Source organism: Benincasa hispida, chromosome 5, assembly GCF_009727055.1.
Source record: "Benincasa hispida cultivar B227 chromosome 5, ASM972705v1, whole genome shotgun sequence".
Taxonomy (NCBI): Eukaryota; Viridiplantae; Streptophyta; class Magnoliopsida; order Cucurbitales; family Cucurbitaceae; genus Benincasa; species Benincasa hispida.
This window is the reverse complement of record NC_052353.1, coordinates 34,412,150-34,425,306: the sequence shown is the minus strand read 5'-3', so window position 1 is coordinate 34,425,306 and position 13,157 is coordinate 34,412,150. Positions and strand designations below refer to the sequence as shown.

The 13,157-nt window shown below is 29.8% G+C and overlaps 1 non-coding gene across 1 annotated transcript; it reads left to right on the top strand.

The window, feature by feature from the left end:
• The first annotated feature begins 13,035 nt into the window (after window positions 1-13,035).
• TRNAL-UAG lies at window positions 13,036-13,115 on the top strand. The gene has a single exon. It is a non-coding gene; the product is annotated as a tRNA-Leu (tRNA).
• The last annotated feature ends 42 nt before the right edge of the window (window positions 13,116-13,157 follow it).

The following is a 13,157-nucleotide window of genomic DNA, read 5'->3' as shown; positions in this document are numbered from 1 at the left end:
ACTAAATATTAATCACATTATGATTATTATTTTTATAACAACCATCCTTTTGTAAAGTTAGTGATAATTGGCAAACATTGCCCTTGGGATTGAATTTTGATCCTCCATTGTTGTACTTGAAATAATAAATAATAATAGTATACTAATGAAAATAGTAGATAATAATTAAATAGAGAAAGTTTAACCCACCCGACCCAACCCCACCCCACCCGACCTAATCCAACCCAACAAAAATATAGAAAGTTTAACCCAACTCAATCTAGATTAAGTTGGGTAGTCTAAATTTGCTTGGTTTGTCGAGTTTTTTTAACACTCTTAATTAAGATATAGTTAAAATAATAATAATAATAAGATTTGATCTTAACATTTGATCTAACTTTTAAATCTAATATATTTTTAAAATTTCCATGAACTAAATAACTATAACCATCAAACAAAATTTTTAGACTATAATTATAACAATCATGCTCGTATATAATTATAAAAGCTTCAAACATATTCAAATTTAAATCCTAGATGGGGCTCACTTTCACTTCATACAAGAGATTTTTTTTTTCTAGAAAGGGAATATAGTCAATTATGTTCACATATTTTTTTAATTTAAAAAGAGAGAGAGGAAAAGAAAAAGTGGTATTATTTTATTAATGAAGAATATAAATAAAAATTCATAAATTTCATAAAGAATATCCAATTTAGACCCAATTGAAATACTTTGAAAAACTTTTCTCTTTTATTTACAAAGTACTTTATAAAAGATTCTAACTTAGCCAAATAAATTAAATAAAAGATAAAGATAATTATTACCTTTTGGCAAAAGGCTTCTATAGTTGGTTTTTGTGCCAACTCATAGGAAGACAAAAAAGTGACAAAATAGTCCCAATCAAATATTTTTTAATGGGTAATGATAATGATTTTTGTACTTTTCATTTTTATATCAATAATGTATATATAATTTACCATTTGCTTTTTCACTTTTCTTACAACATACTTTTATTTGGACAATTAACTCACTTTTTTTTTTAATTTTATACTAGGTTAAATTATACAAAATATCTTCATGGATTTAATTTCAACTTTTTTTTCAATATTTTTACACTTTTATTTGTATTTTAAATGTTCAAAATGGTTTCAAATTAAACCAAAATTTTAACTAAAAAGCCTAACAAAAATTAAAATATTAAAAAAAATTAAAAAGTAGATATCAAATTTTAACCTCCATTTAGTATAGTATTTGATTTTTGAAAATTAAATCTATTTCATTCATATATTTTACAATTATTTGTATTTTCTTAAGTATAATGGTTGATTTTTAAAAAATTATTGGTGAAAAATAAATAACAAAGAAATAAATTTGGAAGTGGAATTAATGTCCATAGACTTGATTTTTAGAAACAAAAAGATAATCAAACAGGACCTGAGTAAGATTGAAAATGTTTAAACGTTTGTATAAACTAATAATTTAGATAAACTAGTGAATATATTCTATTTATAAAATTGTAGCATCATTCTCTTTCCATAAGTCTCACTTTAATGAAGAATATAAACTCCTAACAAGTTGTCCATCCAAATTGATATTTGCTAGTTGGGCTGTCTCACACATGACCAAATTTTTTACACTATTAATATGAAAGGATTGTTTAATAAGAATTTTTCCATCCATTAAAAGAAATATATATATATATAGTATTAAGTTCATCATTTTATCTCTAGTTTAATTCTTGACTTTGTCATTTTTACCCATCTAAACACAACTTAGTGATTAAGACAATAATATTTTCCACAAATCTCATTTTTTTTTATAAAAAAAAGTGTTACTCACTACATCTTGTAAAACAAATATTTTTTTTCCTATATATATATATGAGAGAATATTAATGTAATTTTAAGGAAAAATAAATCCAATAAAAGAGGGGAGGGAGAACTCTAATGAGAAAGTTTTGTGATTCTTAGGAAGATTATTGTGCTTGATTGTAGCCATCAATCTTTGCAACAAAGATGATTTATCTTTTTTTCTTTTGTGTGAGAGATAAAAGTGTAAAGAAAATAAAGTAACATTTTTTTTAAAAGTAACATTTAACTTTGTCTATATAATCATTTTAATGTAAAATAGCACTTTATAGTTGCTGATGTAATATAGAGTCAATCTCATGAATGAAATTTAGTCTCTCTTTTATTTAGTGAAGTTTGATTATTGTATGAAATTTTGAAGGACAAATCATGCTTTATCATTTCATTTATGACTTTTCAAATATTCTTCTTGTTAAACATCCTTTCATTGGATAATATTTAGGTCGTTTGGTAATAATTTTGTTTTTGAAAATTAAGCCTTTGTCATTCACATTTTTTACCATGATTTGCATCTTTGTACAACAGTTGACTTCTTAGCCAAATTCCCCCCCCCAAAAAAAAAAATGAAAGCTATTTTTTTAGTTCTCAAAATTTGACTTGGTTTTTTAAACCATGGGTGAAAAGTAACAACAAAGAAAGAAATTTGGAAGTGGAAGTAATATCCATAGAGCCTTAGTTATTGATAATTTAATTTGAGTTTAAGTGATTTCTTTTTCTAATAAAAGAAAATATTAATTCGTGAGGAACAAATAGGTCATCTAAAAGAGAGATAATAGTTATAGTCAATGTAATTGATATACAGTCATTATCTAAATTTCTCATATATCTTACTAAACAAAAATTGGTAAAGTAATTCAACTATTTTGAAACACATGTGAAAAGAGAAAAATAACAGTAATGAAATTCATATTATCATCTTAAATCTAATAATTATGAGATTGAAAGTTAAAAATGGGGTTAAATTATAGAAAATGCTTATCAACTATGAATCTTGTTTTAATTTAATAATCTACCTTCCATCTTTCAAAAATTTAAAAAAAAAAAAACATTCTTCTTCGTTAACACGATCTTTTCAAGAAAACGTTATTTCTTTTACTTCCTCATCTCTCCACAAATTCTTCCTACACAAAAATTAATGCAAAACTTCTGTATGCAACAGAATACCATCTCGAAAACAAAGTTTGTTAATTAAACTTTCTCTTTTTCAAAAGTGTTAAAGGCTTTGTTTGATAATCATTTGGTTTTTTGTTTTTAGTTTTTAAAACTAAGATTATAAACATCTCTCTCACCTCTAAATTTCTTGCTTTATTATCTATTTGTTTTGCCAATGTTTTAAAAAAATCAAGTCAAGTTTTAAAAATTAAATGAAATAGTTTTTAAAAACTTGTTTTTGTCTTTTGAAGTTTGACTAAGAATTCAACTCTTTAGAAGATGCAAATTATAATAAGAAATTTAGAGAAAATAATCTTAATTTTAAAAAACCAAATGGTTATCAAACGGGCTTAAATTTTTTGTTTTGTTGGAGGGAGGGCTATAATTATGGAATTGATAGTCAACATAAGAATCAAGTCCTAATTCTTAGGATTTTTCTTTTTTTCTAATATGTAGAGTAAGGAAATCAAACCTCTAATAATAAGATCAATAATACAAACTCTATTCCAATTAAACTAGACTCGTTTTTACAACTCTTAGTCCATATTATGTTGAAAGAGAAGCAAACTTTTAGTCTATGAATACATTGCAAACAGACAAAGCTTCTCCTTAATTTTTAAAGAGGAAACTCTTGCACAGGCACAAAAAGGAAATGGAACATTTTGGATAAGTGTAATTTTTCCCTTTTTTTTAATTTTTTTTTTCAAAGGGTAAGATTGTGAATGACAAAATTTAGTCAAAGAAATTCACTTGAGCTTCATATGCAACTAAGGGTAAATTTATAATTTGAGATAAGTGATTACTTTACAAACCAATCAAAATAGCACATTGGTGAGGTGCTTGCCACAAAAACTCCGATGCTTAAGTCAATTTTTAGCAAATGGTCAATGCAAGCTTTTAGAGAAGAAGATAAACTTACCTTATGTATAGATATAATGATGTATTTGTATATCGTAAACCTAGGGTTTTTCCTGATCCTCTTCTAGATTAAACTTAGGAAGTCAGAGTCGAGCTAAACTTTGTAACCTGGGACTCCCTTTCGTTATAGTTCGACTAAATGACTAGTCATGCCTATAAGAAATAGGCCTAGTGAAGCATGGGTTGGTGGATGTCGAGGCCAAGCAAAATTAAGCTTCGAAAAATTATTACAATCAGTCCTCGACAACGGCACCAAAATCTTGATGGATGAAACACAAGAATATGTATCGAAGTAATAAAATCCCAATTAAAATCAGGTATTGTCCTCAAAGACCAACATGAATAACTTATCCTAGGGTTAGCTATTGTAGTTCTTCATCAATTTTATTTAAGCTACTGAAAGATGATTTTTAAGTAATAATTAAATGGAAGTAACTAATAAGCGCAAAAGGCAAATTAGAAGAGAACAAGTCCAGGGTATTGTTTCATTAAGGGTATACAATGGATCTTAACATGCAATTAATTAATAACGATAGGTTGAGGCTAGAAGTTTTAAATTCAAGAAATCCTTTCTCGAGCTCATTCCATTTCCAATCCTAGTTTATCAAATCAAATCTCTTCTATTGCTTAAACTAGTTTCGCCTTAAAGCACTTTATTTACACCTCTTATTATTCTTGAATCATTCTCATGCAATTTCAAATAACAATCTAAATTATTTAGGTCCAGCAAATTAAATTCTTCCTCAAGTAGAATAATTAGCCCTAGATCAATTAATTAATGGTCAGTTAACCAAAAGCATTAAGAACAAATAATTTAGAAACTTAATAAAAAACTAATCAATCACAATGTCAAGAATCCATTGAAACAACCCAAAAATCTAACAACATCCTAGAATTTAAAGTTTAACTACACATGATTCCACAATTAACAATCCCTAGACAAAAAGAATTCATCATGGAGAAATAATGAAATAAAGTCTTAAAGTAACAATCTTCCTTCACCATACCGGATCTCAATCATGATCTTCTCGACTTTTGCCAATGAATTTTGGGTTGATCTCTAACAAGGATTCACATTCAGATTGATGCTCTCTGCCTTGGGTCGAGTTATGTCCAAAACACTGCAAATTTCTCCTCCAAAAAGCTCTCTTTTCGTCCTCCCACTCGATATCTCTGTCTGACGATGCACTGTTCCATAAATAAAGTTATCGCAGCATTGCAACGCTGATGTTCGGTCTTTCGCGCATGCCATCCGTAGCGTCGCAACGCTTCAAGACAGCATTACGATGATGCCCTGTTTCATGCTCTCAGGTCTACAACGTTGGGGAGGCAGCATTGCAACGTAAGCTAACGCTGGCCCCCCGATTTTCCTTCTAAATTCTGCCTCTTTTCTTCAATTTTGGCCCTTAGCTTCCTTTCTAATTCCATAATTGACTCTTAGATACTCAAATCTGGACTTTTGCACCAGGTTTTGATCATTTTTGCTCAATTTGCTCCTAATGTTCAGTTTCCTGAAATCATTCAACAAACCACATCAAACCATACAAAACTAGCAATAATAGTTCTAGATTTGAAAGCAATAAAAGTACTTTCAAGTGTTTTTCAACGGCCAACCCTAAAATTGAACAAAACACTATATTTAGATAGTCTTAAGAATATCTTTTTGGATAGAATAAATAAACTCTGCATGAAAAAAAATACAGTAGATAGCAAAATCTAGAAAATTCTGCTGACAGATAAAGAAAAAATCTTTTGGAGAATCTAATGCGTTTCACGTTACATATGCCATTGAAAGAGTCATAACATGTTGTGAGACATGTTACAGAAACTGTTGTTCAAGTTCCGCCTGTAATAAATAAGTCAATCATATTGCAATAACAAACACCCTAACAATTTTATATATAAATATTTCATGTCCTTTAATTTTGTAATTAATATATTTGATATTATTTTTTAATTATCTTTTCATTCTTAAATTTTCATTCACGCATCGGCAGTTACACAAAGATTTTACAATATACATCTAAATGTTGTCTTATTTGATGGAAACGATGATTAAAAATGGTCAATTATAGTCTAATTCAACCACACTCAACATTTCATTAACTAATTATAACAATTTTCATCAAATTTCATAAAGTTTTCTAAAACTTCCATCGATATTTTCATAAAATCGAACTTCGATATTTCCATCGACATCGATATTTCGAACTTTGATTTAGTCTATAAAGATTGTTTTGTTTTTTTGCGAGAAATCTAAAAGTTATTACTTTTATGTAAAAGATGAACTTCATTTTAATGCTCCAAGTGGACCCATTGGGTATTATTTCATATTGCTTACTTTTTCAGTCAAAATAGTGGAAATATAATCTCTTCTCCAAGTGGACCCATTGGGTATTGTTTCATATTACTTTTTCAGTCAAAATAGTGGAAAGTTGTTCTCTTTCTTTCTAGCTCTCTATCCGGTTTAAATTTATCAGAAAATTATAATTTAGTCTCTATAATTTTAAAAATTATATTTAAAATCTCTATTTTAAGAAATGTTTATGAGAATTTTATAAAATTATAGAAACTAAATTTTAATTATGAACCACAAAAATTATATTTTAACTTTCTCTAAATTATAAGAATAATATTTTAAATTTAATTTTTTGATAGATAAAGTATTTATGTCATACATGTAATAGTTTTGCAATATAAATATAATAATAAATATTATTTTTTTAAAAAAAAATTGATTGACATGTATAGTGAAGAAATAGCGTGTCCCAATAGCCAACTTTCTAACTTATTATTATTATTATTATTATTATTATTATTATTATTATTATTTATCTTATGTGTTTTAAAAAGATCCGATTATAAATTAATAATTCAATGTGATTACGTATTAATGTCAATTAATCCTTATTCACTTAGTTTGTAATATAATTTACAACAAATCAAGAAATATATGTCACGGGTCACAATTCGAATAAGATTAAATAATAAGTTTAATTCTTTCAATTTTAGATTTGTATGTATATGATCTATAAACTTTAAAATATATGTAATGAGTTCCCAAATTTCGGTATGAAATAGAGGCACATTCATAATTTTTAAAAATTAAGTGTTCCATTATATATGAATTTTAATTTAGTGTCCCATAAACTTTCAACTTGTTTGATATCATTTTATTTATTGGATACAATATTAAAACTTTTGTATTCAACTAGTGATAAAATAAATTTTCTCTAATATAAAAATTATTTTTTAAAAAATGTATATATATGCCTAACATATTAAAACAAAATCTAGAACTCAATAATCTATTGGATGTCATTAAAGTTCAAGGGTTTATTTCATTGAAAAAAATGGAAGTTTAGAACATTCAAAATTGGGGAGTTTCGAACGTAAAATAAAGGGGCAATACTATTTCTTGTGCCCTTAAAATGTACAAAATCTGAGGGATGACGCGTGCCCCTGAGTCCTTCTTGGATCCACCCCTAAATGTAATATTCTAAAGAGCACAATCTCCTACTTAATTATTTTTTTTTTTTTTTTTTTGTACAGATAGAGAATCAAACTTCTGTTTTCAAAAGAGGGTAATGCATGTCAATTATTGTTGAGTTAAGCTCATTTTGATACATATTGACTATTTAATCTTACAACACTTGAATATAAAAACCTTAGGACTGTTTTTAAATATAGAAAAATGAACCAAAATATTTACAAAATATAGCAAAATTTTAAAACTATCAATGATACATACTGATAGACATTGATAGTTCTATCAGTGTCTATCAACGTCTTTAATTAATAATTCTAAAATTTTGCTATATCTTGTAAATATTTTCACAATTTTACCATTTGAAATAATTTTTCAAAACCTTATCATTAATTTTAATTTCAGTCTTTATATAAGAGCTCAAATTACTCTCTTAATATGAACATGATAGAAAGTGGTTTAATATAGGAGTGAGGACCGGGGAAAAATCTTTGAAATGATAATACTGTCTTATCTATGCGTATATTTATTTATTAATTGTACTACCAAAAATAATAATCAGTATGTTTACTTCTTTAATTCAATTAAATTAAAACTTTAGATATGTTTAATATATGATTATGTTATCTATGGTGGATCTTGTAGCATTATGCTATTTTGTTGGCAGATAATGACTTGATTTTCAATCAGTAAGTCCATTTTTATTTTGCTAATATTTTGAATGTTATACTTTATAACTCTAGATTTTTGGTCATAAGACAGTTTAGATTTTTGGCCTAATTGCCTCTTTCCTAGATCTTCTTTAGGTTTAATTTGGACAACTTGGATCGACCTCCTATGCATCCAAGCTTGGATAGACTATATGTGTTTCGATTTTAGTTTCAGTGTTATTTTCGTTTTTAGTCTTTTAAGTCCAAAATTACCCATAAGAAAGGTGTTAATGAAACTTAACATTTTAAACCTCTCAAAAGTGGCCATGCGACTGGTAGCAAACAAGTACTATAAAGATTGTTCTTTTTCTTTTTCTTTCTTTCTTTCTTTCTTTCTTTTTTTTCTTTTTTTTTTTTTTTTTTTGAGAAATCTTAAAGTTATTACTTTTATGGGATGTTTGACGCATAAGTTTGGAATCTTAACCTTGGGAATGTTAAACCTGGGGATTAGGCTGGGAGATTTAGGTATTTTGGGTTAAAAAATTGTGTTTGGATTGCAGGTTTTGGAAGTCTGGTTTGTGCATGTAAAACCCGATTTCCATTTTCCCTACTTAAGCAGGTGGTTAAGGAAATTAACTAAGTGAAAGTTAAATCCTATATTGAAGAGAAGGAAATTTCTGAATATTGAATAGATTTTCCTTGAGTAGTTTTGAGTTAAACTTTAATTGATGAAAAATTGGCTAAGTGTTAGACTAGGTATTGCTATCTGTTAGCCATAATACCTTGGAGAGATTACTTGGGTAAAGGGAGAAGAAAAAGTGTGAATTTGGAAGCTTGACTTTTGGGGAAAACTTGGAAAATTGGCTAAGTATAAATCTATATGATGGATGCATTGGATGCGTTGGAAGGGTGGTACGCGTCCATGCGGTTGAAGGAAGGAAAGTTGAAGTGATGTGTTGGAAGGTTGGATGACACAAGGGTAGGCGAGGACGCGGGCAAGACATGCATTGGAAGGGTAGCATGCGTCGATGCACAGCGCCCAACCAAGCGCCCCTGCCCATGCATCGAGCGGCCATGCATTAAACACCCAGCCATGCGTCGAGTGCCCTGTCGAGCATCAATGCGTCGAGCGACCTGCCATGCGCCCATGCCGAGCAAGCCGTGTGGTGATACCTAGTGAGCCATGCATCGAGGATGAGTGGCCATCCTATGCGTTGGTGATGGCTGGCTCTTGCGATGGCTAAGTTGGGTTGCTAGGCGTTGAGTAGTGGACTATGCGTTGAACATCCAAGAGTTGGACGCATATAAAGGATGAGATCACCTAAAAAAACATCATCAAACCATGTGTCTTTTTGAGAGGAAGCCTTAAGCCTTAAGCATTTGAGGTGGTTGCATCAGAGGACATGCAATTTGAAGCTCATGCGTTGGCTACATAGGAGAAAGACACTTAAATTGCGTTGATCGAAAAGATGTGTTGGTAGTATGAGGGAGAAACACTTGGACATGCAGCCAAGTAGGAGGTGTCGAATTTGGAGAATGTTTAGACGCCTATAAATAGGGCCAAGGACTTCAGATGAGAACTCAAATTCTCTTCAAAGGACATAAAGAAGAGTGTGTGAGGACTAAGTAGGAGAAGACCATGCGTTGGTAGCAATACCATGCATTGGTCAAGAAGTTCCAAGAGGAGAGATGCTGTCGGGTAGAAAAGACAGGAAGTAACATCAATTTGGAACGAGAAGTTCTCCCAAAATACTCGTACGTTTGATGTAATTTTAAAGTCATATGAAAGTTAAAAGAGTCTAGTTTTCATGGTGGGGTTACTGGAGAAGAAGCTCCAAGGAATCGGGTTGGAAGCTGAGAAAAAGACAGAAGGGTCAGGCTGTCGGGTAAGCTGGGCCAGTATTGATATTTTGAAGATTTTGGCTAAACCACGAAGAGTTATGAGCTAAGATTTTATGGTAAGCTTCCTGAGACATTTTAGAACATGTTTGCAGAAGGAAGTATCTTAAAATAAGTTCTGGACCTATGAGTAATATAAACAGATAATTGAATCTGGAATTTAGGGTTCAAAAGGGAACCAAGGAAACCTAAGAAACTTCGGAAAGGAAAGTTCCTAACCAACTAAGGTGAGTGGTTATTGTGTGTTGTATTGTTGATATAATTTCTATATATAGATAAATATATATAGGGAATAATGTTAAATTGGCATGATCAAGGATATATGTTTATCTAATTACTATGTTTGTTGAGATATGGCTTGTATGTTTGTTTTGGAAACTGAAATTGTACTCGGGATATATAGTTAGCATGCTTGAAAAGGGTACTTTGCGGGAAAATATAGTCGGCTTCGGTCGGCGAGAAATGATAGTCGGTGATGACTGGCAGGAAATATAGTCAAGTCACCTAAGCATAGCTAGCAGGAAAATAGTCGATGTGCACATTGGCTGGATAATAGGGTACATGGAAAGTTTCCATAGGAATTGTTGTTGTCTTAGTATACGTGTGAAAGTACTGGGGATGTTTTTATTATGTGATAACCAGTGGTCAAGTTCAGGATTGATTTTTTTAACCAGAGGTCGAGCTGGGGATTGTTCAGCGGTTTGGTTGGAAAATAATATTGAACTTGTGGTAATGTTCTTGTTGACTATGCATTGCTTTTCCAAAAGTATATTTCTGTTGACAAAGTTATTTGTTTATCTAAAGGCACCACTCACTGGGCTTTATAGCTCATATTTTCCATATTTTATGTTTTACCCCTCCTAGGTAGCGAAAGGTGAGGAGTTCCAGGGTGCTGCTAAGGTCAAGGTCTGCCACGTGCCACAGTTACACTTCCGGAGGGTTTTACAGTTGTTGTTGTAAACTTTGTAGTTAAGTCTTGGAGTTGTATAAACGTTACATTGTTGTAATAAAATGGGTCTCCTTAATCAGTTGATTGTTCAATTTGTACATTGGTATCAGAGTTATTTCCGCAAGAGTTATTAGGCAGTAAGTGTCAACGAAAGGGTTGATAACTGTTGCAATCACGCTCTTTCCCAGGCTCAGAGGGTAGTCTGGGGCGGGGTGTGACAGTGCAGGCTTAAATAACCTGGGAATAAAATGCAGATTTATAAATCTTTAGTTTGTGAAATATTTTCTTGTATTTAATCACTGGTTAGATTTTAGATTAATTTAAATTCATCATCTTAATTATTTAATGTAGTTAAGTTTAAAATAAACCATTTTTTTTTTTAAAAAAATGAAATAGAGGTTTTAACTAAAATTATAATTTTATTTAATCTATTGTTTTAATAATTTGATATTTTAATTTTACTAGATTTTGGAATAAAATTTTATAGACGTTTGTTACTTTATCTAATTTAAAAATTATCATTTTTTTACCATAATATGCTAACTTAAAATAGAAATAAACTGTTACTTGAATATTAAATTCAATTATTGAAAACTATATATATTTTTTTTTTTATCAAATTACATTTAAAGAATAAAAAAATCATAGATTTTGAGTTTTTGTTTTTATTTGGTCGCTAAGTTATTTTAAACATTTTAAACATTTTAAACTTTTACATTTAGAAATTAATTCTAAGTCTTCGAGCTATTAAATTGACCAACGAAAAAAATGAAAATGTTATTAAATTAAATTAGGGTTTTCTACACATAGGCTAAATAAATATACCTATATAAATGCAGTCTAATAGTATGTTTGGAATGATTTAGAAAAAATATCTTTCAAAAATTCATTTTTATTTAAACACTTTTGTTAAAAACTCATTAAAATAAAAAAATACACATGTATTGCAATTCTTTCACATGTATTGCAATTCTTTCTTTAAAATGTTTTTATATACAAATTTGTTTAGTTTGTTATATATTAAGAGTGTTTTTATTAATGTTTTCCATGACTGGTTGTGGTCGCCAAAGATGGCAATCGGAGGTTGGCCGATGGAGTTGGTGGTTGGAAATTCACCAGTGTGGGAGGAAAGGGGATTGCCAGAGATTGGTTGATGGTGGTCGGAGTTGGTCGACAATGGTCGTCGAGGTGGTGGTTGGAGGTTAGCTAGCAACGATCGCCAAATGGTGGAGGCCGGAGTGGGCCGATGACGGTTATTGGAGGGTGGCAGTCGGAGTTGGTCGACGATGGTCATCAAAGGTGGTGTCCGAAGGTTGACTGACTGGGTAACCTATGGGTTATTATTCGAACCCATAGAAAAATTATATAGGAAGCCAAAACTTCCTAAATCCATGCTCCAAACAAGGATTGAGCTTATGATGCATAACCCATCCAATTCCAACCATTGAAACAAACACCCCCTAAGCGTTCTTTAGACAAATGACCAAAATTCAAAGATTTCAAGTTCAACTTAAGAGACAGTATATATATATTGTTCAAACTAGATTTTGCTAAAATTGTGGGTGATAATACCCATTCGATTGAAACATTTGGATTTGAGAGGGTAAAATCGAAAAAGTAGACAGGGAGATGAGCTTCTATATCTATAATTTTAAAAGTAAAAATTTAGTCCTTAAACTTTAATAAAATTCTCATAAATAGTATTTAGATAGGAAATATTTAAGAGAATTTTATAAAATAATAGGAAATCATAGAATTTAAATTTTAACTTTATCTATGATAAAGATCCTATTTTCTATTATTTTTTTCTTTTTGTAGAATAAAGAAACGAACCTCAAACCTTAAAGTCGATAGTATAAACAGTATAAACACTATGTCAGTTGAACTAAACTCATTTTGATACACATAAGTTTACACATACCAATTATAAATATTTATTAATTGTACAATAAAAAAAACAATAAATATGTATTTATTAATTGTACTAATAAAATAATAGTAAGCATGTTTACATCTTTAATTCAATTAAACACTTTTATCTCTAGTCAATTCAAACGTCCTATTAGTCCATTTTTATTTTTCTAATATTTTGCATGAATTATAATTTACAACTCTAGACTTTCTGTACATAAGACAGTTTGGCCGAGTGGTCTAAGGCGCCAGATTTAGGCTCTGGTCCGAAAGGGCGTGGGTTCAAATCCTACAGCTGTCATTTTAATTTCCAATATATATATATGTCACGCAAATCATAAAT